We start from the raw sequence: 6,523 nt of genomic DNA, 5'->3' as shown, positions 1-6,523 counted from the left end.
TCACTCTTTCCCCTAACATAATATACTTTTTCGTATTTTTAATTTACCACAGAACAATTGAAGTTTGTATCGCCCCAGGATACTTCAGGTAGTACAAAATGATCAGGAATTTGAAAGTATGGTCTTCAGGTATACTTAAAAATTCTAAAAATCAGAATAAATGGAGGCATACATGTTTAAAAAAAAAATGGAATATGAAAATGTTCCTAAACAGTTCAAAACAAATCATAATATTTTGAAAATTTCATCGCGTATATAAAATGTAAACACAAACAACCAGTGAAAATTTCATGTATATACATTCATTCGTTTTAGAGTTACACCAAAAGCCAAAATCGATTTTGTGAAAAACCGATTTTGCGTAAAAATTCCCGTTTTTCCTTAATTTTTTTTTTGTTTTTCACGGCGCTTTTGAAAACTACTGGAAAATTTTTACTTTTGACCCCCCAAAGTACCAACTAGATTCACTTTCCTATCAGAAAAGATACTGTTGAAGAAAATCCAAGCATTTTTACTGTCCTAAAAGATGATGACAGACACAAAAATAAAAAAAAAATAAAAAAAATAAAAAAACACACATCATTGTAAAATCAATACATTCATCGTTCCACTCTGAATCTAAAATTCATTCTGTATACCGGGTGATTTTTTTACCATTGAACACTCATTATTTCAAAAAGTGTAAACTTTTTTGAAAATATTTTTTTACATAGTTTCAAGTCACTTATAAAACAATGTTTTTCTTAAAAAATTATATTTTTAAATATTTTTTATTCTTATAATTTTTTAAGTTTTTTACTTTTTTGAATGACAACATTGGGATTTAATTTTATATTCCAAAGCAGAATATTTTTTTTAGTATTTTGATACATGAAAATCGAATTTCGGGTGAGTAGTTTATGAGTCATTAATATTCAAAGTTTAGATGAGCGGAGTGGAGTGGTACGGGGTTACCTCGCGATATGTTTGTCCACTTCACCGCTCATCTAAACTTTGAATATTTATAACTCATAAACCTACATTAGTTTTTAAGGGAAACGCACGGGACGCTGCATTTTTCTGAATTTTTATCAAAATGTGCGAGGTTCTGAATTTGTCTTATGAATTATTTAATATATCCACAGATCCATAAATTAGTTAATATAATTTTATTAATATTGACTAATAAATTATTACTTTACTATTAATTAATTTACTTTTAAAATCCTATTTTGACTTTTTGAGTTTGGTATTAGTTTAACTATAATATATATAAATTATTACTTACTACCTATTAAGTACAGTACCTACCTATGTCTTCGACGCGGCGACCGATCACGAACATCAGTCGCCGCGACATGTCGCGCCTTGGAGACCGTACCTTTACCGGCACCCCGCACCGACGCCTTCGTCGACCTGCCCGGTGTTGCGTTTTCGCCGTGCGGTGCGTCTGCGCGTGAACTCTGAACAATCCAAGGCCCCCACCTCTTCTTATTTTATGGCTTCCCGCGACGATACGATCGCGCGATCGGCTTTTAAGTAGTGGCGTCATTTGGGGGGGGGGGCAGGGTGGGCATCCCCCCCTTGTCATTAGCGGGCCGCTGTCGGGCCGGGTTTGGGCTAGTTTTGGGCCTTCATATAGTAGTTAATAGGTAATATGTAACCCCCTACATCTATGTATTAATTATTTAGTTATTGTTATCTCTCAAAAAAATGAGTTACTATTACCTATTTACCTGTATGCTTATGATTTAACCTTTGATACTAACTAGTAAGTATACAATTATGTATATAAGAAGGCTATTTGTATTGAGATAAAAATGCAATATTGTAACGTAATGTAACGTAAATGTTAGCGAGCGGTTTTTTTTAGTTTTTATTTTGGGCCGTTCAAAAACTTTGCCCCCCTCCTCTCAATAACTGAAATGACGCCACTGCTTTTGAGTAAATATACGATTGATTAATTAGTAATAAAATGTACGCCACGTCGGCTGAGGAGTGTGCCAACCTGTATCATTATTGTGGTCATCCTTGCGTCAAAATTGTTCTCTTTGTATACAAATATATATAATAATATAATATATCGTTACCATGGAGTATAGCACGCCAGGGAATCTCTCCCGCGGTGGGTTTCGCCGACGGGCAAGATGTGGGATAAACGCCGCAGAGGCATGTGTAATACACAATGTGTATACATCGGGTAATGTACTATATTATATATTATTATATTTACTTTTATGTTTATATTATAATTACCAAATGGTACGCCGCACCCATTCTGGTTTTTTTTTTTGGTGTAATTGTCCGTTGGATCCGCAGGACTTTGAGGTTCATGTGTATATTTAAATATCTAATACAATATCATTTCTGTATAGTGTAAACCATACATGGTTAATTACGGGGTGATTTTAGCTCTCGTCGAAATCATTTATATATGCTTGTGTTAATTTTTATTCTGATTGAGTTTTACGGCAGGTAAAACTTTCTCCATGCCGATAATAAAATTCCCCAGTTCTCTAACTTAATACCTTGTTTGTTTTATTGAACTCCTTCAACTTTGTTTTAAAAAAAATCCTACGGTGTTCTACTGATCATAGGTTGGTGACCTATTAACTATTGCTAAGACAGTAAGCCATAACATTAAAACTTGTCCAAATAAAGTTTATTTTTTTGCTTAACGAAAGTGAATGTGTTATTTTACGTGAATGGAAATATATTTTATTAGGAATTGCAAAACTATGATAATGTAAGCATTAAATGCATAAGAAGAAAATGAAATATGTAAAATATTAACAATATTGCAGTTATTTATATATAATTATTAATATAAAATAAACCAAATAATATGTATTGTGATAATGATCCATTCTATTTTTTTTTATAAATGGAGATTTTCTTAGCGTAAAACTTACGAGCTTTCCGCGTATACCTACCACAGGTTGAGAGACGCTGAATTAATGAATACGATATAGGTACATAATTTGCGTTATGAAAAGATAACTGTCGGCCAAGCATTAAAATATTATAATATGTACTAATTATCTATAATTTATAAACATTGACTACCGGCCGGAGTTACTGGTGATAAGACGCCGTATGAATATGTTATAACTAGGTATAGGTAGTAGGTACTAAATTCTACATCAGTTGTCTAACGAAAGACGGCCACGATAAAGTAACACAAACAGCGAAAAAAACACATAAATATAAAACAAACATCATATTATTAAATTTTATCTTCAGACTTTGGTAATACTTATCAGAGATGTTCGTACTTGTCTAATTATGTCCCCGATAGACTAATTATGTTCAATTGAACCTATTAAATAATAATACATAACACTAAGCTACAGAAATTATTAATATATTAGAATAGTATTCGTTAAGATAGTTAATAAATTATTCTTGCCTTAAAATAGTGTAGAACTTTTAACAAAATAGTTCATTTTGAAACGAAAGTAAAAAAATACTGATATCTTATATCTATCATGGCATATCAATCAGGTAGCAACGATATTATTATCAACAATCATCTAAATTTGCTTCCATAAAATGTTTTAAAGAGGTTTATTATTAATAAACGATATAGCGCTGTCCCGTCTATTACCTCGTATACTCATCTCGGCCCATGTTCCCTAAAATAATTTAAATAACAATTATTAACAGTTAAACAATTAGTTGTATAGGAACTTACAGTCACCCACTGGCACAGAAATTTCTGAACGATAAAGAAACTATAATGCCTAGGTTATGCGGAACGAGTTTCACGACAATTTGGCAAAGTTGACTGCGTCAGCGTCTGCGTAAGCTATAAGCACAATTACACAACACATTATAAACTACCTATCATAGGCGTGTTTACGGGAGGGGCCGGGGGGCACTGCCCCCCCGGCAGACTGTGCCCCCAACAAAATCATGCCAGGATAAAAAAAAGCCGTGTGTATCCTACAGTACCCATAGATTTTGGTCAATTGTAATTTTTTAAGTTACGCATTTATTAATTAGTGATTATATATGATCATTATAATATTATGTTCATCAATTCTTTATAACTACATAACATGCAATGGTACTGTTGTGCCCATATGGCATATACCAGCTGGTCTTGCGCTGTGAACAATTGTATCTAACAGGTGATAATATTGTTTTGTCAGCTGAAAATATCCAATTACCGATTATCATTTAAAAAATGTGTTTAGATATTTTACGACTTGTTAAAATTATTTAAATTTTGTCGGAAACTCAAATTATTTATTACTGATTAGATAATAGTTTTACAATTTGTATGTTGTTTACCAGGTATAATGGATGAGAAAAAAAGTATTTTTATTGTTTTGACAATGGTTATACTTTTTGATCATAATTAAAAAATATTCCTACCATTGTGAATTTTGTAAAATCGCACTTTGGATGTCTATAACTTCCAAAATAATGGTTTCCGCAAATTTTTTTTTGCACCATCGTTCTTAACTCGTCGAAGTACATCTATTTCAAAAAAAAAAAAATTAAAAAGGTGCTGGGTTGCTAAAGTGAATTTATGCCAAAATCATTATCGATAATAATCCGAATTTGCCTCCATAAAATATTTTAATAAATAATATTGGAATAACGCTGTCCCGTCTTACCTCGTATACTCATCTCGGCCCATGTTCGTCTATATAATTTTTAATACCTAACAATTCATAACAGTTAAACAATTAGTTTTATAGGAACTTACAGTCACCCACTGGCACAGAAGCTTCTGAACGATAAAGAAACTATAATGCCTAGGTTATGCGGAACGAGTTTCACGACAATTCGGCAAAGTTGACTGCGTCAGCCCGCGTAAGATAGGCACAATTACACAACATATTTTAAACTACCTATACGAAAGAGAAAAAACTGATGACCTGTCTACCTACAACGGTCTACCTACTTTGAGGTAGACAATGGAAAGTAGCCAAAGTTGGTAGGTACTTATCAGTTGTGCTGGCTAATTGACTTACATAATAAGGTTGTTTATCTGATCACATGCCCACAGTAGGTACTTGGAGCTTATATCGATGATAATAATTTCATTCACAAACATTATTCGTGTTTTGGCGATGCAGTTTTGTGCAACCTGGTAACTAATTTAACGAACAAATTGTTTTGTCGATAATGTTTACTGCAATTATTTGATAACTGAATGCACTTTTCAACAACCCGGTTGTCGAATTTAGCAACCAATTAAAAATTACGTTAACTGTCTTTGGTTACTGATATCCACTGTACAGTAAACAAAACGTTTTGGCGATATACCAACCAAGTAGGTAGTTAATTGAACAAACAATTCTAGTAACCTGGTTGCTCAAAACTGCGTCACCAAAACACGCCTATTGATGTACCTAACATTGTTACATGTCTAGTTGAATTCAGTTTTGCAAGCCGTCGGATGACTTAAATGTATTTATGTATATAATTGTTTTTATTTATTTAAAGTTACTTTTATCGTTTGGATTTGTGTCAGATATTTTGGTAGGTGAAATTTCTAGGTGATGCAGGTAGGTACATAGTATACGAATTTGTAAAATTTAAATACATATTTGTTATTAAGTACATTTTACCGATTGCTAATTGAACTTGTGTTTTTATACCAGTATGGTATTGTAAATATGTTATTTTGTACGGTCATAATATTAACTACCTAGGTAATAAATGATTGATTTTTATGTATTTAAATCAAAATCAACTTAGTTGTTAAGTTACAAATGATTATTCCCTATAACTAATTTAAAGCCAAGTCAACCAGAAAACCACCATAAAAGCACAAATTGTATTCTAATATTGTTTTCATATTTTTGTGAAATGTGTGATGTGAATACTTTTATCTCATCTATGGTTCTAATTTTCACTTTTTTAATGCATCTAAATAATACCTTTTTTACATTTAATCACATACCTATTAATTATTTTTTATTTCTTACATATCCTGGGTTTTCAATAATAAATTATTAATGATAATGTATAAATCATTGTTAGTCTGAGACATATTTATTATTAATGATTGATAACATTTGGAAAAATTGTATTTTATCTTGTGACTAAACTACTATAATATTATGTAAATAATTACAAATCACCTATATTAATCTTATAACAGTTAAGTTTCATGAACAGAATTATAACTTAATTAATTTTTTTTTGTGCATACCTACTTGTTTATTTCATCATGTCATAACATTGATGGGATATTTTCAGTCCTGTAAAGTATTTGAGTTTTTTTTTTTTTTTTTTTTGTTTTTCAATCCGGAGATTGGTTTTTAACAAATGTTTCACAATAAATGACTTCTCCATTTTTCTCTATCATTCGCCATATTTTTAAGCTCCCTGTAGGAAGTGACTCCTGCATCCTGCATTATTTGACTAATGTATCTCGTCCTAGGTCTTCCTCTTGATCTTGTACCCTCTACCATACCTTCGATTATTATACTATGCAGTTCGTCTCCATGCCTCAACGCGTGTCCTACCATCTGCCATCTCCTTCTCTTTATGGTGTCTAACAGTGTTCGTTTTTCGTCTATTG

This window comes from Acyrthosiphon pisum, chromosome X, assembly GCF_005508785.2.
Source record: "Acyrthosiphon pisum isolate AL4f chromosome X, pea_aphid_22Mar2018_4r6ur, whole genome shotgun sequence".
Classification (NCBI taxonomy): Eukaryota; Metazoa; Arthropoda; class Insecta; order Hemiptera; family Aphididae; genus Acyrthosiphon; species Acyrthosiphon pisum.
This window is presented reverse-complemented; position numbering follows the sequence as displayed.